The following is a 23,849-nucleotide window of genomic DNA, read 5'->3' as shown; positions in this document are numbered from 1 at the left end:
TTGGGGCACCTGGGTGGCTCAGTTGGTTAAGCGTCCAACTTCAGCTCAGGTCATGATCTTGCAGTTCGTGAGTTTGAGCCCCAAGTAGGGCTCTGTGCTGATAGCTTGGAGCCTGGAGCCTGCTTTGGATTCTGTGTCCCCCTCTCTCTCTACCCCGCCCCTGCTCATGTTCTGTCTCTGTCTCACTCTCTCTCTCTCTCTCAAAAACAAACATTAAAAATTTAAGAAAAAAAAAAGTATAATAAACAAGGCTGATTCAACATAAGACATGTCCTCCCCGCAGCCACCAGTCCAGAAGGGCCATGAGCTGCCACCACTCCCGGAGAGGACCTTGGTTTGAAAGCACTTTGGCAAAGATCTCATTTAATCCTCTCCAAGGCCTGGGACAGTAGGTATCATCTGCACATTTACAGACAGAAGCCCAGTGAAGGTAGGTACCTTGCTCCAGGTCACACTGCTAAAGGGCCGATGGCAACGTCATCCTAGTGCTAGCTGTCTCCTGGGCAGTCAAGGCTCCAGCTCACTTCTCCAGCCACAAGATGAGTAGGCACCTCTGAAGCAGGAGGGGAACCAAGCCTCACCCTACTTGTGCTGGAAATTCTCAGAGGCTCCTGTGAACAGCCTCTCTGTCTGGGATGTGTTTTTCCATGATGTGTGTATTTTAACCTGGGTCACCTCCGGGTATCCTGGAGCCTTCCACAGGGAAGGCCATGTTCTGTTAATCAGCGTGAACCGGCACATGCCCTCTGACCCCATGGGAAGGCAGGCATACCGGAGTTGACAACACTTAGGGAAATGAAGGAAACGGCAGTCCACACAGGCCCAGGGGTAAGGGCCATTAATCTCCCTTCACTGAAGGAAATGAAATCATTATGTCTGCAGCTACAGAATCCTAAAGAACAAATTTCCTGCCAGGATAATAAATGGATTCTTTTGTGTTCGCCTTGACTCCCGTCACATGACCCTCCTGAACCATTCCTCAGCCAGGTGACTTGGCTGGGTAAACACCCAGAAGTTTCAGTTTCAACTTCCCAAAATGGACCAGTGAGCCACCCTGGCTGCCCTTACTTAGCCTTTCCTTCCCAGACCACGGCCTGCAAAGGTGAGCAAGGCTTCCGTGCCTTTCCATTCACCACAAAGGCTTTCCTGAAGAGGACTGTCCCCCGCCCTCAGCCAGGAGCAGGTTTTAAAGTAACTGCATGGAGAAGAGGGGGGGAAACCATTTTACCATTGAACAGGCATCACACAAGATGTACTTTGGAAACAATAATGAATAGTAAATATGGGCTATAAAGTTCCCTGGGCCAGCAGAGGAGCACCTGGGCGATGCTCCTGATGATGTGCGTGGAGGGAACAATGTAGGGCTTGGGAGGTCTGGTGAAGGCAGTGTTATGGGCAACCTGGGCCGCATTGGGCTGCACTGACATCCCTTCGAATGGGACCCCAGAGCCCTACTCTGGCAGGTGGCAACATGCAAGCAATGAACCACTCCATAATGGGCTTCTGTTCGGACACAGCACTGAGTATTTGCCTCCTAAAATGGGTCTGTGCTTGCAGAGACAAATCATTCCTGGCTTAATATACCCAGGGAAAACCCTTGCCCTCCTGTCCCCTGGGTCCCTGAGAACAGGCCATAGAAGCAGAGCAGAAAATGCAACCCTGGGGTGCAGGCTGGCAGTCCCACTTCCCCAGGGGTGTGGCCCACTGCAGAAGACTTTCTGTGCATGTGAAGAGAAATGACCACAGGTCTTCTTCTGTCTGACCCAGGCAAGGAAACCTCCAACTCCCAAGTATGAGTGTGTGTGTTGTGGGGGGAATAGTCCCAGTCACCTTAAAAAGGCAGGGATGCCTCCTCCATGAAAAAAAAAAAAAGTGAGAACTTCCTAGGCTCTCCTGGACTCTACTGAAAAACTATGACATGTGAGTGCTTTGGGGTAAAATAATGAATAGAAGTGATGAGTATCTTGGCAAGAAAACTAAAATGGAACCTCCTAGAGAAGCAGTGTGAGCACACAGATGACTACCACAGTGTGACATCTGCCGGGTTGCCTCCCCAGATGAGACCAGACATTGGGATTCTATGGGATGAAGGAAGTGGCTTGACAGTCTTGTCTCTACTTAACTCTGGCTCCCTGCCCCCAGCCAGACAGCCTCAAAGCCACAGTGAAGTGTCATGGACACCAGATCCTCCACCCAATGTCACTTCTCTGGCTTCTATACCCACAGCCCTTCACTGATGCCTGCCATAGCTCTTGCCTACAGGATTACAAATTGTCTATTTATATGGCTGTCTATGCTACTAGATGTGCTTCTCCAGAGCATGCATCAAGTTTCATTTATCTCTGCATCTGTATAAAGATGGATGGATGGATGGATGGATAAATCAGAATACCCAAGGCATATAATCTTCATAAATCCCACATCTTATGGAAAGAAATGAAATTTATAGTTACAAAGCACTACTCCATACTGGGTACTGTTGTAAATGACTTTTATACCTTATCGTATTTAATTCACACAAATATCCCAAGAAGTGATGTTTATTTTCGACTAAGGATCAATAAAGGGAAGCACTGTACTTGAGACCCAAAGCTAGATCTGCATGAGTCCACATCCAGTGTTTAAATGGATCATGCCATCTGTCAGCCATCTTTCAGATCATAAGTGCAACAAACATTTGTTGGGCACCTGCTGTGCACCAGGCGTGATGCCACACATGGAGGATTCAAAGACAAATCTGACGTGGATTTGGATGGAGCCCTTGGGTAAGTAGGGGAGGAAACTCAAGCTCTCCACAGACTCCACAGCCAAGAAAAACTCTTATCACATCAAAAAATATGCAACAGGGTAGAGATATATGGCTAGAGCAGAGGGAGAAGATTATTAATTCCCTTTTCTAAAAAGCAACTATAAAGTTGGGCAAAAGTGACAAAAACAACCATCTCAGCACTCTGGAAATTTATCCAGAGACAATCTGAGAAGTGTTTATGTTTCAAAGGCTGAACATCCAATAACAATATTGGGAATCCATGTGACTCTAGCTGCTTCCTCCTCCCCGCCCATCCCCCAGCTCAGCTGACATGGAGATTCTTCCAGGAAAGGAAATGACATGAGAGTAGTGGAGGTGTGGGGTCAAAGAGGACTCACTTGATTGGAGGGGCTGACAATGCCCATATCTAGGAGCACTGTCAGTAGAAGTAAAGATCTCATCAGGCACAGCTGTGGTCATGGTTGGGGCAAGCATATTCCTGGCTGAGGCTGTGCATATATCCAATGAAACCAGAGAGGCCCCAAGATATCCACACACGACTGGCCAGCCCCAAGACTGTGTTTGCTCATAGTAGAAGCAGAGTCAAAGCCAGAGTATGTTTCAAGATGGCCTTAATTTTGAATGTGCTTTTTTACCTACACACAGATTCATCAGCATAGAACGGAAGATTTACTGACTCAAAGTGTTTAAGCACAACCTCTTTTTCACCACTGGCAAATTCCTCAGCTACCCAAGCAAGGGAGCTACCTCCAGGAAAAAAGCTTAAAAATAAAAACACAAATTAAAACACAAAAACTAAACCATCACATCAGTGGCCACACACTTCAAGGGAGACAAATTTCACAGAGTTAGCCCAGGTACGTTACTAAACAAACAAATAAACAAAACTGTGACAACAGTCTTTGGGGGGGGGGGGAGCCAGAGTTGCCCCAATACATCGTCTAAAATGTCCAGTTTGAAACTTAAAAATTATGATACATCTAAAGAAATAGGAAAGTGTGACCAATAGTCAAGAAAAAAAAAAAAAGCAGTCAATAGAAATGGTCTCTGAGTCCCCAGATATTGGATTCAGCAAAGACTTCATATCAGCTGTTATAAATATGTTCAAAATCCAAAGGAAACCATGTCACTGAATCAAGAAAGTGTGACAACAATGAATCAACAAAGATTTTCACTAAGGGGGCAGAAATTATGAAGAAAGAACCAAATGGAAATTCTGGAGTTAAAGAGTATAAGAACTATAATGAAAAACTTACTAGAGAAACTCAGCCAAGGACTCAAGATGGAAAAAGGAAAAATCAGTGAACCTGAAGACAGATCAATGGACATTACCATATATGAAGAACACAGAAAGATTAAAGTAAAAACCACCAGAACCTCAGCAGCCTGATGAATAACATCCAGCACACCAATACACATATGATGATAGTTACACAAATTGAAAAAGAGACAAAATTTTTTGAAAAACAATGCCTTAAAACTTTACAAATTTGATGAAAAACATTGATGTATACCATATTCTGGAAGCTCAATGAACCCAAAGTTAAGGAGACTCCCACATAAATACACCATAGTCAAACTTCTAAAAGATAAGAGAACATTTGAATGCAGCAACAGAAAAATAATTTATCACATACAGAGGAAAATGATCTGATTAATAATGACTTCTTTTCCAAAACAAAAGAGTCCCACAGACAGTGGAATGATATTCAGTGTGCTAAAAGGAAAAAAAAAAAAAAACTGCCAACCAAAAATTCTATATCCAGCAAAACTATCCTACAAAAAAAGAGGACAAAATAAAGACATTCCCCAATAAACACAGACAGAAAGAATTCACTGCTAGCAAACCTGCCTTACAAAAAACTAAAATAAAATAACCAGTAATAGATGTCACTCAGGATGGAAAGATATAAACCAGAAGGTAACATGAAAACATGAAAAGAATAGGTAATGGAAAGCATGTAATGTATGTAAGTATGTGAGTCTTCTCTTAATGTATTTTAAAAGCATAAGATTAAATTTTTTTTTCAACGTTTATTTATTTTTGGGACAGAGAGAGACAGAGCATGAACAGGGGAGGGGCAGAGAGAGAGGGAAACACAGAATCGGAAACAGGCTCCAGGCTCTGAGCCATCAGCCCAGAGCCTGACGCGGGGCTCGAACTCACGGACCGCGAGATCGTGACCTGGCTGAAGTCGGACGCTTAACCGACTGCGCCACCCAGGCGCCCCAAAAGCATAAGATTATAAAGTAAGAACTGTAAGGCTGTATTGTTGAGTTTATAGCATCTATAAATGCAACAGGAAAATACAACAGGAATAGCTTAAAGGAGAAGAGGCACCACTTCAACCAGGCCATTAAGGATGTGGGGTTATTAACAGGCAGTGAGAGTGGGAAAAGGGACTCCAGGCAGAGAGAGCTGAGGAGCCACAAGTGTGGAGACAGGAAAGCTGTGTTTGAGGAAGAGCAAGTTGTCTTATTTGAGGGCCCAGAAGATAAGGCTGGAAGAGTCTTCTACAGGTAACTAAGGAAACCTGTGCAAAGCCAGGCTAGGGAAACAGGACTGGTTTTTCCCCATTCAAAAGGAAACTGGAGGGCTTTTTGTTTTGTTTTTTGTTTTTTTAATTAGAGAAATAAATCTTTCTAATCAGTGCCTCAGGAAGTGTCTTCTAGCTCCTGGCACTGCAATGGCTCAGGTCCCAGATGGAATGAGTGCCGTGATGGCACAGGCTCCAGATGGCATGGGCATGCAAGAGTGAGGCTCGTTATAAGGGAGGTTTTCAGGAGCCCACCGTAATGACATGTGGTGATATCTATGACGTCCTCTTACTTTCATTCTCTCCCCAGCTCAAAGTTGCTGCCAATAAGCTCATTGAGGCGTAAAGCAATGAGAGAGACCCCAAGGAGTGGACACTCAAGTGAATAAGAATATAAGAGAATTTCAATAAATCCATACACAATGCCAGGCTGTCTGATAAGCACCTCAAATTCCCTTATTTAAGCCTGAAAGGGAGATTTTATTAAATGTATTTTATAGAGGAGAAGACTGAGGACATATTGGCCTCAGGTTCACAGAGAGCAAAAGCCAAATTCAGATGCACGTGTACCTGACTCACCACCACTCACACTCTTCCCACACTTTCAGCCAGCTCCTCAGGTGAGAAGGTGCCCACCCCAACCATTAGCTTTTGCAAGCAAATCAATGGAGAAATGAGTAGAAAACTGTTTAAGCTAGACTCGTTCCTGTCTCAGCAATCTTTCATCCCTGTCTGGGGTCCCTAGAAAACAAAACACCCAGGCTTAGCATTGCTCTGTTGTGAGCTGCCTCAGTACCTCCCACCCATGCCCCACACCCACATACATACTGATATACATTCAGGAAAAATAGCCACCACTAAAACGCAGCACGAATAGCAAGAGGTACAAGGCTGCAAGGACAGGAAGTTCCACTCCTCCAAGGCTCCCTGCCTGGGTCTGAACACGGGACAGGCAGGGCACCTAACAGGGTTCTGGAGACATCATAGCCACTGTTTGCTTCTCACATCAGAGCTCTTCACAGAAATCAGGAAAACACCCCAGGAGGAACAGGGGCTTCCAGTCATACTGCAGTGCCAGTGACTGCTGCCCCTTCTTGGCACACACATCCTCTCCTAAGTGGGGTACAGGGAAGTGCATCCAGATAAGGGGGCTCTGGAAGCATGGGAGTCCAGGAACGGAGCTCATTTCCTGGGAGGAGCCCTGAGATGGGGAAGCATATCACACGGTTCAGAATCCACCCTTCCTAATAACACCTGCCAATGACAGTCCGGTGACTGTCACTACCAGAATGAGGCGATCTGGAAGTGAGCCAGAGGGCCATGAGTGGCCAAAGCCACTAACATCCACCACTGTGCTGGAAGCTTCCCTCTAGAAGGGAAGGGGCCTCACATCTGCCACCAAAAGAGAGACCCAGGGGGCGGTCAGGGAGCTGGCATTTACCACATGTACCAGCTCTGCACTCTGCAAAATGGCATCCACATTACAACTTTCCACCAACTTCATAAAATACATTTTATTGGTATTGTTACGGCTCTGACTCAGACAACTTCATAAAATTTTTCCTTCTTATGAGGAGGGTACTGTTACACATGCACTCGTTTGAAAGTTTGAAGTTCAATTGCCAAGACCCATTTAATTAAACATGCACACTAAGAAACAATTTTTTAAAGACTAGGACATACACAGACTATTTGTAGTGCTTTAATTTAGAGGGTTTTAATGCATCCAAGAGCCAGACTGATTTTATTTGGCCTGCACAGAGATGTCACAAAGAAAGAGAGAGAGAGAAAGAAAGAATGTGTTTTTGTCAACACTTAAAAATTGGTTATTATCCCCTTGAAAATCCAGAAGATAAGGCAATGCCCATATACCTAGATGGGGTGTGGGCTCATCTGTCTACACGGCACCCACCAGGCCACCCCACCTGGTTACAAAACCTCTAATCTCTAGCAGTCATGGGGCCTTGCTCTAGACAAACTCCAAACACTGACACAGTAGTCTACTACAGGCCAAGCCCTGTGCCAGGCACCATGGGGAAACAAGTAAGTAAGGCCTGATCCCTGTGCCCTAGTGGTTCATTATGCTTGGGAAGACAGACAGACACACAGAAATAACTGATTAAAAGAGAAATGAGAGTCAGAGAATAATGGAGGAGCCAAGTGGAGATAAAGAGATTTTGTAGGGAGACTCAGAGGAGCAATGTGGTCCCACAAAGAAATATGACTCCTTGCCCCAGCCCCAAGACCCCCTAGCAGGATGTCCCAGGGGCCCTAATGAGGTCCCAGTCCTAGCCCATCCCAAGCTAATCCTCAACAAAGCAGAAGCATATTCTACCTTTCATTTGTTTATTCCACAAAGTTCCCCAGGGCACACAGTAGAATCACCTGGAAGCTTTTTCATCCCACACACAAACAGGTCCTACCATCTAAGGAGCTGGGTTCCCTCTTGGGGGTTGGGGTAGAATATGCTCACCAGGACATGGAAAACACTCACCAAGTGGCTCTGTGGTCTGTCTCCCATTATTCACCACTGCCCTGCCCTATGCCAGACCCCATCTAGGCCACATCTTCTCTGTCAGGGGTTTATCCACTGCACTAGCCATCCTAATCAGGGACAGTCTGCCCAGAGGTCATGACCTAGTCAGGAGGCCAGGATTGGGCATCCTTGGCCTTGTGCCTTAGGCATGGCACAGAGTGGTTTCCAAAGTGTCCAAGGGCAGAGGTATTTTAAAGATATGCCAGAGCCTTCTCCTTGTAACCTAAAATCTCTGCCTTAGCTCTAGTCACACTGTCTTCCACAGGACTCATTCTCCTCCACTCCTGCCTCATGACAGGCAGTGGCTGGTGACACAGCCAGAACAGCCAACAACAAAGAAACAGCCTCTAGTGGTCCAGGTGAAGCTCACATCACTCATTCTATCCATGCATGGAAATAGCCACCAGCCAATAACTAGCATAGTAATGGCAGGGCTGTGGCTGTCGCTGTCATGCACTCATGCTAGGTGAGTACAGGACCCTGTAGAATCAGCGGGCAGTGGGGCAAGAAAGACAGTTACTTGTGCCTGAACAATTGAGTTCACATCCTAACCCTGTGAGCTCCAGATTGTGTGTCCTGGCCTATTAACCTCTGCATCTGTAAAATAGGAATAATATTTTGGTATTGTACACTGAGAATCAAAAAAAAGTGACATATGATGGGGCGCCTGGGTGGCGCAGTCGGTTAGGCGTCCGACTTCAGCCAGGTCACGATCTCGCGGTCTGTGAGTTCGAGCCCCGCGTCGGGCTCTGGGCTGATGGCTCAGAGCCTGGAGCCTGTTTCCGATGCTGTGTCTCCCTCTCTCTCTGCCCCTCCCCCGTTCATGCTCTGTCTCTCTCTGTCCCAAAAATAAATAAACATTGAAAAAAAAAATTTAAAAAAAAAAAAAAAAAAAAAAAAGTGACATATGCAAAGCACTTAATACAGTGCCTGGCACGTAGAAGGCACTATGTAAATATTAGTTCTCTTCCATTTGAACATTACTTGATGAATTAATGGATGAATATACGGTAGAAAAAAAGAATTTACTTAAACATGCTCCAGACTGCTTCTAATTATTCCATTCTTGTTGTTTTTATTAGAATCTCCCTGGGAGTCGAGTGTTTACTTTTATTTTCTAGCTTCAAAGTTGCATGCAAAAAGCTGCCCTTTTCATGTACTTCTCTTGTAATTAGGGTACACTGCCACCAGGTGGCAGTGGCTGACTTTGGGCTGGAAAACTCATGATTTGTTTTAGATCCAGCTACACCCATGAATTTTCCAGATATTAATTTTCAAAGAGCAAGATAGGCTACATATGATTGATTAGAAGATTCTATTAAGTGAAGGATTTTTTTTAAAGGAAAGTGCTAAGCAATTATTCTCCCATGACTTTCAAGTATAGCATGAGAGGATAAGGTTTTAAATTTGGGCAAAATAGATGACACAGTAGAAAGAACTGATTGACCAACAGGATAATAACATTTTAGCATAAACTGTTAAGAGACTCTGTACAGAAGACACCCAGGAGATGTCTCCAAGAGCCAAAATAAGCCCAGAAAAGCTGTAAGGGGACAAAAAGGCTAGGATAGAAAATCAAGAAACTAGGATTTCCTTTTGGCTCTCCTTCCAACATACTGTAAGACTCTGGCCAAAACAGCAAACTTTTCTGTGCCTCAGTTTCCTCACTATAAAAGGAAATCAGGGAGCAAATGATCTCTTATGGCTCCCATGACCTTGGCTGACATGAATCTTCTACCTTTCTGTGTTGCATCTCCCTGGTCCTAGCCTCTGTCATCTCTGGTAATGACAGATCTCCAACCAGACCCCAGACCAGAATCGCAGGAGGACAGCTGCATTCCCAACAAACCTGACCACCAGGCCTAAGGGTGCTATGGGGCAAGAGTGGGGACCAGAGCAGGACAGAACCAATGAACCCCCCCAAACCTCCCAAATAGTCCTGAAGCTCAATCCCACTCAAACCGCACCCCTGTTCTGTACTCCCCATAGTCTTACCTCCACTGCTTGCCTATTCTTGGGGTCCACCCAGGTGCTATCTCCTCCTTGTACGTGGCTGTGTATACAGCTGTGTAATGTTCAGGGCCTGTTCTGTGGGGCAACTATCACCACTTTTCTTACCAACAGAGCATCCACAAGGGAGAAACAGCATGAATAAGGCTATTCGTGGTCCCTGCTCTCCTTTTAGATTGTCCTCTTATGGACACAGTGGAAAATTCCATCAAATAGCCTCTAACCCCTAGGTCTTTCATATTGGCAAATCCTCAATCTTTGGCAGCTGGGGAGAACTTCCTATAAGACTTTGTGCTTTTGAAAAAACAAAGTTTGTATACACAGGAGCATGCAAGGCTGAAGGAAGCCCCAGGCCAAGAACTCCTCTTTCTTCCCCACTAAAGTTCAGCCTTGCAGGCATCTTCTCCTACCAACCCCACCCCTCCCCTGCTCTGGCAAGGTTTGCATGGAAAGAGCGGTTGTCTCCTCCCGGCCATCATCCTGGACAGCTGGGGCATTCTGCAAAGCAGTCTGAACCCTCCAGGAACCCTCTGGTGGTCGCCCTTGAGTTTATGTCAACAACATCTGCATCCACATGAACCAGGAAGAATGACAGTCAGGGATTCTTTAGGAGTAAACCAGGTTTTAAAACATCTTTAAAAAAAAAAATTATCCTCAATTTGAAAAGCACTGATTTGCCTTTTTATAGCCAAAAAGATATGCTACAGTTCAAAGACAGGACTATGAAATAGAAAGTACACTCTTTAGTTAAGAGGTGCTTGAGAGACTAAGTCATTTTAATCTTTTAAAGAAAAGTTTTACAAATGGGCCCCCACATGCTCCTGACACATTGATTGCTGGTGTTCTCCATAGACAACAGGCTGTAGAGGCTCCTTAACTTCAGGGATACCTTAGCCTCCAGCCACATGACCAACTAACTATCATCCTTTTTCAAAGTCGACTCTATGGTCAATCCTAAGGAGGAACACATTAAAAGATAGATATTTGCTAATGATTCATCTGAACTAGTTAAAGTCATTTACCTAAACTCATCAGAATATTAAAATGGAAAACCAAGCTTTTATTAACAGTAGCCTCCTCTATAAATAGAGAAACAATGTCTTCTTTCTTCAGACAAATTTATTCAAGATCAGTCACTTGGGAATTGGAAAAGCAGGAGAGCTCCTATTTCTTTTCCGGTCAATGAATTAACATGAAGGAGAAGGTAAATGCGGAAGTAGCTGCATAATAAAAGACATTAAGTTTCTTATCTTGATTAAACTTAGGCTGATTCATATTTACTGTTATTTTTTAAGCCTGCATCTCATATTTATAACTGAAATGCTAACAAAATGTGTGCATGTTTTTGTTAAAATGTGCTTTTGTTGAATGTAGATAGTCACAATACATAAATATGTGGTTTTAACCAAACAAAGTAATTTGGGTATCTGTTATTTCTGTTACACTTTATTTGCCTAATAAAATACAGTTTTAAAAAATTCACCAAATATATATCATTTCTCTGGTAGATTGGAGATGGTTTCACTCTTAATATACAAATATCTGCTTCAATTTATGTGAATAAATAAAATTCCGAAAAGATTACTACATTTTCAGACTCAAATTAAAAATAGACAAATGAAGTTAATTCTTTAAATGTACCTTTAAAAAAAAAAAAAACCTGCATCTGATTTAGGAAAAACTAAGAGCTTAAATCCATTACTAAAATTTATTTTAATTGAAAAAGCTGCATATAATAAATGATGAAATCATGCTTTGCATTGACTACTGCTGTGAAATCAACCTGGGAACTAACAGGCACTGATCATGCCTTAGGGGGTGTTCAGTGTGTCCAGATGGCCAGAGGGACTGGGATGGCTGTGGCCACTGGGTGCCCAGGAGACAGCTCTCCCAGAGGGAGGATCCATCCCTTTCTCACCTCCAGACACCCTCTGCATCAACTTCTGCCTTCAAACAACATGTGCACAAAAGATACAAACTGCTGACTGAGACATACATAACCTTTCTCTAACACCTTATTTATGAAGAAGCTTGCTGGCTCTTGGTAAGGCATCAGCAATTTCTGCATTTGGACCAAAATAACTCCCACACCTGCGGCCTCCAACCTGTGACCAAAGGAGGCCACAGGCAGGGAGACAGAAACCCCCAGGTTCTGATGAAGGGGATGCCGATGCCGGCTGAGAACATCAGAGCCCTGGGAGCCCAGGAAACTCTGACACACCTTCCTCGTCCTTCCTCCCTCCCCAGTCAGGCTCTTCTCTTCACAGAACCACTACTGAAGTTCCGTGGCCTGTCTTCTCACCTCCACCAGAGTGTGTCCCACTTGGCTGGATGTATCATGTGCTGGGACAGGAAGAACACAGGCTTTGGAGCCAGACTTTTCTGGACTGGACTCTTGGCTGGCATTTCTACTTATGTTGGGAATGTCACATCGCCTCCGTGGGCCTCCAGGTCCTTAAGTATAAAGCGTTGTGGTCAAGATTCAAGACAACACAGGTAAAAACCAGCCCAGTGCCCAGCTGCACTGTCAACATCAATAAATGTCATACCCACATCTGTTAATGTGTTCCCATTATCAACTCCTCTGCTGGGCTGCAAGTTAGCAATCATATGAGCAGGAATCTGGAACCTACCACCATTAAAAGGTGTCCAGCTTAGGAAAGAGAAGGGATCTCTGGTGTTCTGACCCCAGTCCCACCAGGATAGACCTGGTTTCTCCAGAGTCCCTTCCACCTTCGATATCACGTGCCAGTATCTCTCCCCTCAAGCAATGGCTTGACTAAGGCACTACCATCAGGAGGAATACACCTGCTCAGATGTTAGTGCAGCGTCTCCCATGGTCACCTGACTTCTGACAGAATCAAGAACCCAAATCCCAGACACCTCGTGGAAGCCAAGAAAGAGAGGCTGCCAATGCATTACACACGTGTCCAGCCAACCGTGAGAGAGCGCCTCTAAATTACCCCCTGTTCACTTGACTGGGGAAGTAGCATTTGTTTTTACTTTCCAGGACAGACAGTCAATCACTTGTATGTGGCAGAAATAAAGATAAATACCACCCATTGAACTTTAAATCAAAATGCTAATCCCAGGCTGACTTCTCTGTCAATTACTTCTACGGAAGTAATTCAGCAGGCTTTGATTATACCCAAAATTAATGCTCTGGTGGAGATTATGTCTATTAATCACAGATTTTGATGGTGACTTCTCATGTTCCTCCACTGGGTGACATCCCAAACTGCCCCGATGGTCAAGAGACCTCTGCTTGGGTGTCCCCAATTCACAGATTCTAAGGCATCTCCAATGGGGAGAAAAGACCACTTGATGTTAACATAGTAAAAAGGCTCAAAGGGTAGGGCCATCCTTAAGAAGAAGCTAGAAGATGGGATGTTCTGAGCATTAAAAAAAGGCAGAGCACTGTTCTATCTTTACTAAGGACCAAGGAAGAGAGAATGGGACTGGCCAATCTGAACCCAGCAGAAAAGATCCATTAGTGGACCCCAGGGATGATCACACCAAAGATAGTCACAGACAACTCACACTCACATCCCAAAAGATCACCCATAAGTCAGTTTGTGTGGAAAAAAAAGAAAAAGAAAAAGTCTTGGCTCTGGAGGTCTAAAGGGGATAGTCAGGAATCCAGATTGGAACAGCAAATGCCCATTTCATCTCCACAAAGCTGGAGGCCCTAAATCTCCCCTCAGTCTGAGCCTCTCATTCAACACATATTTATTTGTCACTTACTATTTACCAGGCTCTATTCTGGGCACAGAGGGTATGTCTGAACAAAACAGAGTAAGATGCCTGTCATCATGGGGTTTACATTCCAGGGAGCCTGGCAATTCATCTGGTCCAGCCTTCTCATTCCCTGCCTAGAAAGACACAGAAGTTGGTCTTTTCCCTCTGAGCAGCCTTCTGGCCATCACCCGCACACTGCCAGGACAACTTTCTTAAAGATAAACTTGACCAAAACCCTTCAGTGGCTCCCTGCCTAAAATAGCGAATCCAAGCTTCTTAGGTTCTGGTATGCTTCCCATAATCCTCTCTGCATATCCTTCCAGATTCAAGTCATGTGAGATGCACACAGGGCTGGTCAGCTCCCTGCTCTGCTATTGGCTGTTTGCCCTGCATGCATGCCCCACATCCCTGCTCTTCACCCACTAAGCACCTCTTTGCCCTTTGAGACAGCCTTAGGGCAGCTCCTCCAGATGCCCTCAAGACCGGCCAGGCCCCTCTGCTGGACCCCACAGCACCCTCGGCTTCTTTCAATGCCAGCACCCACGATGCTGACCTGCCACTGCCTGCTCATTTTCTCTTTCTCCCTCAAGACTGAACTCCATTTAGCCTAAAACAGTGCTTTATATGTTCTATAGTCCCAGCACAGTGTCTGGAACATATTAGGTGTTCAATGAAAGTTTACTATCCTGAACCAATCATACCATAAAACCTAACCACCCTTTAGTACATTGTTTCCATGGAAAAATTGTGCTCCAAGTTCTGCCTGGCCCGTCGGGGACACAGTTTGCCCATTCAAAGTTCCAACGACAAAAATATTGGTCCATTTGGCATATCCTGTGCTGTGCCTCCCATCAAACCAGAGGCTCTGGTGGTGTCACAGGGTCAGTGTGTGGCCACCATCAGATCAAAGCTGGATAATCTAGTTGGGTTTACCCCTGCAGCCTCACTCATGGGAGAATGTGAGTTCCCAGGGACCCCAAAATGGTTTTTGTCGGATGTTGGGTCATGGCCCTGGGACACTGTCCCTGAGGTTGAGCACAAAGGATATGGGTTATATCACTGTGGGCATGCTCTGCAGAAACTCAAATACTCAAATCTCTTCTTCTCCACAGAGAAAAAAAATTCACTTATAAAGGATTTTTTAATAAGTAAATAAGTAATAAACCAGCATTACTGGCCACTGCTAAAACATACCCAATACCAGCACCTCCTAGAAGTGAGAGTCATATCAACCATGAATGCATGGCCACAGCATTAAATATGCTGACCCACAGGGATAGAAAGTTGCGTCCTTTGCAACTCTTCTCTTGTTCTTCTGATTACGTCCAGAAGAAAGCTCCAACTGGGACTTGTGTGTTATTAGCATCTCTCTACCACTTCCCAATTTGACTTTTTAAGGAATCAAGAGCAGGTTTCACACTCAGAGTCAAAAGCTAGATTTCAATACCATCAATTTCAATGTCCTCATGTTTACAGTTACCTGCAATCTGTGAAAAGTGAGATTGGTTTTCCCTGGCAGTGGTGAAATCAAGTCTCCTTTTTGAAATACATGTATTCAAGATTTTAAGTGAACATAAGGACAAATATTAGGTATGTGCTAGCACTGGTGGCACAGGGATAAGGGGGGAATCACAGTGGTGACACTCAGATGGCAGAAGCTGGAGGACAGAAACATGTCCTCAACACAGCAAATTTTCAGAACAGTACAATGACTCAGACACTTCATCTGAAGATTTGGAAGTTCAGCTGACTCATGACTTATCCCAGATTTCTTTTCAGCTCCGTTCTGTCACTGGATATGGAATCTTCACTTTGGAAAATAAGGAAAGCTCAGAAGCACATAACTCCTTTGTAGCGGGGGTAAGGGGATAAGGGGAGACAAATCTTATAAAATAGAAACAAAGCACTGGGCCAAGCCACAGTGGTCTGTAGGGACAGAAGGCCAAAGCTGGAAGGTAATTTTCCATTTGTATAGAGGCAACCTTGGGGTGATAAAAAGTCAAACCAATCCCAAACATAGGGAAAATGTCCTCAGAGAAGTGGAAGCAGCTTGCGGGAAGTGTGTTGAAAATGCGGGGTGTTGTATGGAAACCAATTTGACAATAAATTTCATATTTGAAAAAATAATAAATTAACATTAAAATTAAAATTAAATAAATACTTAAATAAGGGGAGAAAAAAAATAAAATGCAGGAAAAGAAGGAAGAAACATCAGAGGCCAGAAGCAAGTGTGTGTTGCTTGTTTTGGAGGGACGTGAGCCAATCTGTCAACCTGGGGAAAGCAAGCTGGAGAAAGTGAGGACGGAAAAGGGTGGGAACGCATGGTCCCAGAGCATCTGCTGGCACCTAAATCTGACCAGCTCTGGGGTCAGCGAGCTGGTCTGGAACTGTGGGGTCAGGGGTGCAGCTCAACAAGCTATAGTTCCCAAGTTAGATTCCGGGACTCTGTGGGTCCACACCTGGTATCATCTCCCAGCTGCTCTCCTAAGCTCTGTGGCAGATTGGAGGCCATGCCCACACGTGTTTTCAGAGCTCTTAGAAGCAATTTGCCTGGAGAGGACACTGGATCTCAATTATGCCAATTATGAGGCACCCTCTTAGGATTCATCCCCTCCTCGGAGACCACTCTGGAATTTATTTATTAGAAGGGTATGGAAACAATACTCTAGTTGGATGAGGGATGCCATGACAGTTTACAGGAAAATAGGAAATCACTATCCATTTCAAAAACGGAGGGAAAGCTTTGGAGGGACCCTTTTATGGATGACATCGGAGCAAATGCAAAGTACCCAAACCCCAAGCCCTGAGGCCCCAGGATGGGAAGGTCCTCCTGTGAATAAAGCACCTTCTATACATGTTCTCCAATGTTTCTCAGCCCATCAGCATCAATATATGCTAATGAAAAGGGATCCCTTCACACTGAGGAGCAGGTCCCATAACAGCTAGTCAGTCTGCATGGTTAGCAGGCAGACCACAGCCCTAAAAAACCACAGCGCTCAGAAAACAGCAGGCTGAAAACACAGCTTCTCCTCTTCCTTCAGGTAGAGGAGAGCAGGAACCCAGATCCACAGAGAGAATGAAGTATAGAAAAGATTTCATTAAGCTCCTTGATTAAAGTCCATAGACAAGTGCTTCCTTTTGAAGCAGAGTGGAAAAAGTCATATAGGCAAGAACACAGGGAGTTACAGTTAAGAGACAATCTAGAGAACAATCTACTATCCGATTCTTAAATGTGGACCTCTATATCTCTGAGGAGCCCTCCAACAAGAAAGACAAACAAACAAGAAAAAATGGTCAATTCAAAAAATACTTTCCTCAGCCCTTCCTCACCTCCCCCAACCCCACTTAAAAATTCTCTAATCAGTACCCTTGGAAACAAGGCATTGGATCTGAGCAGCAAGAATAGAATACCATGTACAAAAACAGAGAAAACACAGAGGACAGTGATCTGATAAAGCTTAGAAAATTACTGTCAAAATACATATATATCTTTCAAACAACAGTTGTAGGATGAAGCCAAGGAATATCCCCACATAGAACAGGAAATAAGAAAAAGAGGTAAGAGTCATGGAGGCTCCTTCCAGGCATCCAACTCCTATTTTCAGGCAGCTAATGCCAAGTTTACTTTCTATGCACCTTTTCTTAGAAGCTATTTGAGGTTGTATTGCAGTCAAACAAGGGTATCAGTCATGCAAGAGAAAGACAAGGGGCCAGGACACAGGAAGTGGATCAACCCATGAGATTAGAGCTGAGAAGTCTCTGGGGGGTGCTGTGCAGCAGACTTGGGAGAAAACCAGCCTGGACCGGAGCATGATGGTGAAGAACCCCAGGAGGGAAGTCTCTGAAAAATGAGGGGATACAAGCTCGGTTACATACTGCGATGGAGTGTTTGAAAATACTTTGGGGAAAACTTATTACGGGGGCAATGTGGGGATATTGTATTGGCATATATTACAAAACAAAACAAAACAAAACAAAACAACAAAACAAAAAAATATGCAAGAAAGAAAGAGGCAATCCAAAACTCCAAGAGGAAAAAAGGACAAGAAAGGCACCATCCAAATATGTACCACACCAAATGAAGGCATTACTTTAAGTAATTGGTAGCATATGGAAAAAAAAATGCTAGGGGCACCTGGGTGGCTCAGTCAGTTGAGTGTCCAACTTCGGCTCAGGTCATGATCTCACAGTTCATGGGTTTGAGCCCCACATCAGGCTCTGTGCTGACTGCTTGCTCAAAGCCTGGAGCCTAGTTCGGATTCTGTGTCTCCTCTCTCTGCCCCTCCCCCACTCACGCTTTGTCTCACTCTGTTTCTCAAAAATAAATAAATGTAAAAAAAAAATTTTGTTAATGCTAGAAATACTTAATTTTAAATGGATCATGGGGCGCCTAGGTGGCTCAGTCAGTTAAGCACCCAACTCTTGGTATTGGCTCAGGTTGTGATCTCAAGGTCCTGAGATCGAGCCCCTCGTTGGGCTCCATGCCCAGCATGGAGCCTGCTTGGGATTCTCTCTCCCTCTCTCTCTCTGCCCCTCCCCCACCTCTCTCTCAAAATAAATAGGCATTAATAGATATATAAATAAGTGTGAACCTTCAGGAGTGATAGCATTAGAAACTTGGACAAGAAAATCAAGTTACAGCATGCTGCTTGGCCTTGCAGTGAATGACACTTTCAGATTATGATGTCATAAATGCCATGCAATGGGTTTTGCCTTTTAGAATCAATCCGTGGTCAAATTATGGAATATTCCACTGTGATTAAAGAACTGAATATAAACATGGACCTTCACAATGCAAAGGTGAAGGCACAGTTGACGAGACTTGGGATGAGCTGCTGGGAAGGGTGAGCGGTGCCCATGTCCTCACCTCACAAAAAAAATGCAGAATCAGGTGGACTGAACAAGAAATAGAGATTTAGGTATCAGGAGGAGTGGGATGGGGAGAAGAGGAGGGATAAAAGAAGTTCAGGCTCCAATCTATTATTTCAGAAATGTCAACAGACAGGATATTCAAAAGTCCACTGAATTTGAGAAATAAGGAGACAAGGCTACACACGTGTACAGACATGGGCATAATCACCAGAAGAAGAAAATATAAATACAACACAAATGGTCACTTCTGAGAAGTAAGGCCGAGAACAGGAAGAGGTGGAACACAGGTATATTAACTTTTTGTTTTTAAAACCTTCAGAGTTATTTTCCAAATGTGCATTTATGCTGGTAAAAATCAAAGATCTTAATTAAAAAATTTTTAGGAAGATAAAAAGGATCAAAATAACTTTTTTCTTTGGCATTAGTGGAAAAATTAGCAAAATATGAAGGTCTGTATATTTGAGAAAGTAAGAGCATTATATCAGTGCTACTTCCCTGATTTTGATCCTTAAGTAAGAATTTCCTCACTTTTAGGAAACAAACACTGATTTAGGAATGAACAGGCATTATCTTTCAAACACTTCAGAAAATAACAACTCTATGTGTGTATGTGAGCATATGTGTGCAGGGAAAGGAAGTGGTAAAACATTCACCTCTGAGGAACCTGAGTGAAGGGGTGTACTTTGCTAGAGTTGCTGTAACAAAGCACCACAGACTGGGTGGCTTTAACAGAAATGTATCTTTTCACAGCTCTGGAGGCCCAAGATCAAGGTGTTGGCAAGGGTGGATTCCTTCCAGGGCTGTAAGGAAGGCTCTGTTCCAGGTCTCTCCTCCAGCTGGTGGTGGTTTGCTGGCCATCTCTGGCCTCCCTCAGCTTGTTGGTGCATCACCCTTGATCTCTGCCTTCATGTTCTCATGGCCTTCTCCCTGTGTGTGTGAACTGTCCAAATTTCCCCTCTTCATATGGACACCAGTCATATTGGATTAGAGGCCCACCCTCCTCCAGTATGGCCTCATCTTAATTTAACTAATAAACCTGTAAGGACCCTATTTCCAAATAAGGTCACATTCTGAGGTACAGGGGTGGGGATAAGTACTTCAATATATCTTTTCTGGGTTGGAGGGGATACAATTCAACCTGTAACAAGGGTATAATGGAGTTCTTTGTACCATACTTAAAACTTTTCTGTAGGTCTGAAATTATTTCAAAATTGAGAGTGTTTGTTTGTTTCTTTTTTTAAAGATAAATAGAAAGGAGGTCTAAGAAGGCCTTAAGGGGAGGGTGTGCAGGGGAGGAGAGCATTATCAGGGAGCCCTCTCATAGCCACGGGGTTCTAAAAGCCCATAAGGGAGGCAGCTGCTGAGAAGAGCCTACTGGGGATGACAAAGTCCCTATGCCCCCAGGAAAAAGACAGCCTCTTACTCCCACCTCTGTGGTGATAGACTCAGGTCCTTGAAGAGGAGCCTCACTCAGGATTTGGGTCAAGAACACAAATAATTTTTTTCCCCTTTCAAACAAGAATATAGTGGGGCGTACTTGCCCGGCATCTCAGTAGACACTAGCAGTAGTTAATTAGAAGAATGTTGCTACACAAAGACGCTAAATAATTGTGTGTTTCACAGAATTTTATTCCTTAACTAGTATCTCTTAAAAATAGCACACTCCATATGAGAGTTTTCCATTTATTCAAATCATGTCTGAAAAATACACATTTGTACAGCAATACTTCATCAACAGGGAGGAAGACGAGGACAGTAGGTGCATCCCAGAGGATGAGCCGGGTGATGGACAGCCCCAACCTGCCGGCCTCAGGTAGTTCATACCTGTGCCACTCAGACCTCCTCCTCTAATGCCTCCAGAGAAGGAACCCAGTGGCTACCATGCATGGCCCACCCCAACCTCTATCACCCTGACAGTCCCATTCTCCTGCAGTACAGAAAATGGTGGGGTGGCATCTTCCTAACTAGATGCTTGAGAAGCATCATCAAGCCAATCCAGCTGTCTGTCCTTACACTGGTTCAGTGTCCACATGTACCAGGACTGTGCTGACCAGCCTATAGGAAGTACCATCAGCTCCTTTCCATGACCCTCAGCCTCCTTCCGGCTTGGGACAGCCTCACAGAGTATTCCCCAGCCTTAAAAACCTTGCTTGGCCCCCTGGAAAACCACAGAGATTGCAAAGGGCACCAAACGAGATTTCCACTTCTGGCTGTGCTGCTAACCCACTGCATGACCTGGGGAGTTAATTCAACCTCTCAGAATCTCAGATTCCTAATCTGTAAAATAATTAGGTTGAGTCAGATGCTGGGAATTAACATACGTTTTCAGGTATAATGGCCCAACTGGGGACTAGTCTCTAAAAAGATTCTAACTGACCAGGAGGAACAGAACAAGAGGACAACCTTCAGCCTGAAATGCCCTATTTGTTTTAATCCCACCTGGGGAGCTGGGAGGTCCATGCTAAACTTCTCATTATGGCACTATATTCAGAGTCATATTCATCACTAGCCTATTAAGACCCCATGACCTTTTTTGTTCCTACTCATACAGAGTTGCTTTTGCTTCCATCTTTGAGGCAGTGATTTTCACCAACTATGCACCAAAAGCCCAAATAGCACCAAGATGTGAATTGTGCACATTTATTCCAACTTGAACATAATCTCTTTTCTTGAAAACTGTCCAAGGCGCCAAGCAGATGTCTTTCCTCAATGGAGTACCAAATAAGGGAAAACGGGAATGCAGATCACAGGTCCTCAAGAGAGGTGAAGCCTCTGGGCCAGGGGGCCAGGAAGGCTTCCTCAGTCCGAGGACACATGAAATAGGCCAAAGGGTGTGGGGGACTCACATGAGAAGAGCAAAAAACAGGGGAAGGAAAAAAAAAAAAAACATAAGCAAAGACATGGGGCAGGGAATGCCCATCTGAGAGGCAGCCCAGCCAGAACGTGAGGACTCAGGGTGGGGTGCCAATGGAGGGCTGTTATCTTACTTTTCATAACCACCCCTGTCCTCTATAGTTTCATCTGCCCATCCACTGCCCCCAGCTCCCCTAGGGGAAGGAGTAATGTGGGCCAACCATAGAATTCCAGCCCCCTGGTATGGTGACTGGTTCAGGGATGAGCATGTGACCTAGGTTAGGATCAATCAGAATGACCCCAAGGACTGTGCAGGAACCAAGAAGTGAGTCTCCCTGTTTCTGTTGTGGTCAGAACAATAGACCTGCTTCCCATTATGGAAGAGCCTGAGGCTAACCCCAAAGAAGTGGGGCAGAAGGACAGAAACTAAGTCTTGATAGCATATTGACTCCAGCCATGCCTGAAACCAGCATCACCCCTGATCTTTCAATTACATGGGCCAATGCATATGTATTCATATGCACCGACTTTGCTTACTCAGAACCAAAATAATTGTAATGGGCATAGCCCTAAGCTCAGGTTAGAGAGAAGAGAAAGCGCTAGACTGGGGTGATAAATAAACCTGGCCTCAGATCCTGCCACTATCACAGGATAGCTGTGTGAGTTTGAATAAGTCACTTAGGTTCTACAAGCCCCAGTTTCCTCATCTACAAAATGGACAGAATAATTCATGAGCTGATGTATATGAAAATTCAGCCTTCGTGAATATTGGTAGACTCCGTGGGACTTGTACTTGATGGGGTGGGAGACTCTGAAGCATTCTGGGCAGACAATTCACTCTAAGGAAAATGTGCATTGTGTTCATTAGCCTGGGCGCAGTACAGGCTGGATAGAGGGAATGATGCCCACCCAGGGAGCCCACTGCATGCTGCGCTCCAGGTGGAGAATATACACCACACCCTATGGGTGCAGTGTCAGATGTTGAGTAGAGAGCTGAGGCCTCTTTCACACCATGGACTGTGCCTGCCAGAGGCTGCTAGAAAAGAAGTCACCTGAACTTCCACTGCTTTTCCTCCAGTAAAATAGATAAACAACCCCTACCCTCTTTCTCCAGGACTGGGTGGAGCATTAACTATGAGCTCTACAAACTACTTTGTACTCCCTGTGGAAAAGCTGCTATGCAGCTATAAGGGGTGATTAATTTTATGTCTCTAAATGTCTTAGTATCATTTGCCAAAATGATGATTTATTATTTAGACAACCTTTATATTTCCAAGGGGCTTTAAAACCATTTATAGTGGAGAATGAAATAAAACTGATTAGGGCCCTGAAAAACAGGAGTGGTGAAGAAATGCACAAGGAGCTGGGGGTTATTTATCCAGAACCTGAGAAGGCAGATGAAGGACACAGCAAGAATCGTCAATTAGAGAGGCCCGTATCTTGCCCCTATGTAATCAGAGGAAAAGAAATGAGACAAAAAATGGCAAAGCACCCGGACTGATTTGGGATAGACATCAAAATGGTAACAGGAAGAACTTCCTAAGTGTATACTGCTTCTAAGTTAGTCATCTAAAAACATTTTCCAGCACCTTTTATGTTCTAATACTATCTGGAAGAAAATGTAATATAGAAAGACAATGCAGATATGGTCAAAGAATTACTATATTCTTCAAGCAATGCCAGAGGATGAAAAACATGGTAGAAAACTGGGAGGCAAACGTATTATTTCTTTAAGGAAGAAAAAGTGAACACTACATGCCATAAAGCCAAGCCATGGTGGAAGATGGAGACTGGAGTATATTTGTATACAGAGGAAATAATGGAGATGGCCTGGAGACACCATGGGTTGAGTAAGAACCACCAAATATATATCCCTTCCTTCTTGAAAGTCTTCCCAGGCCCCTAGATGATGGTGTATCTGAATCTCGGTTAAGTACTTCACGAAATGGCGGATCAGATGGAGAGCTCCGGGCAGAGACAAGTACAAATTGGTGGATTCGCAGCTGGCAGAACAGTAGCCAAAGAGGGCCCAATGGAAAGCAGCATCTCCTGTGAGATTTCACAGGCTCTGTTCTCTTTGGCATTTTCATCAACCACTTGGATGAAACCCTGCAAGGGACACTCATCCAATCTCAACTGCTGGGACGCTCAGCCAAAACCAACCAGATGAAATGAACAGTCCTGCATGCTTAGGTTCAAAACGATCCCATCACAGCTAGAATAGATTTGGTTTGATTGGCAATGATGTTGCCAAACTGCAGACCAACCGCCAAGCTTGTGGAGTTGATTGACAGATGATCTCCTCACCTCCAGTGTGCCCTCCTTGGAGCAGGATTCACCAACAGGTCAATGATCATTTCCTTTGGTTTTGAAGGTGTAACGCCTTGAACCCTTGGGCCTACTAGAGGAATAGACACATGCCACTGTGGTCACTGACCGAGGGCCTGCCTGGGCTTTGTCTCACATGCAACTTCAAGTGATTGCTTGTGTTCCTGTTATCTACTGTGTATAACAAATCACCCTGAAAATTCAG

At 44.4% G+C, this 23,849-nt stretch overlaps 1 protein-coding gene and 1 long non-coding RNA gene across 2 annotated transcripts in view; one reads left to right on the top strand and one right to left on the bottom strand.

Moving 5' to 3' along the window:
* EPHB1 (EPH receptor B1) overlaps window positions 1-23,849 on the bottom strand; it is a 430,893-nt gene that overhangs the window by 378,444 nt on the left and 28,600 nt on the right. The window lies entirely within an intron of this gene.
* LOC125175669 (uncharacterized) lies at window positions 18,353-19,471 on the top strand. Its single transcript, XR_007155920.1, has 3 exons — window positions 18,353-18,435; window positions 18,581-18,750; window positions 19,214-19,471. It is a non-coding gene; the product is annotated as an uncharacterized LOC125175669 (long non-coding RNA).

Source organism: Prionailurus viverrinus, chromosome C2 (assembly GCF_022837055.1).
Source record: "Prionailurus viverrinus isolate Anna chromosome C2, UM_Priviv_1.0, whole genome shotgun sequence".
Classification (NCBI taxonomy): domain Eukaryota; kingdom Metazoa; phylum Chordata; class Mammalia; order Carnivora; family Felidae; genus Prionailurus; species Prionailurus viverrinus.
Note: the sequence above shows the minus strand (reverse complement) of the source record. Positions and strands in the feature narration are given on the sequence as shown.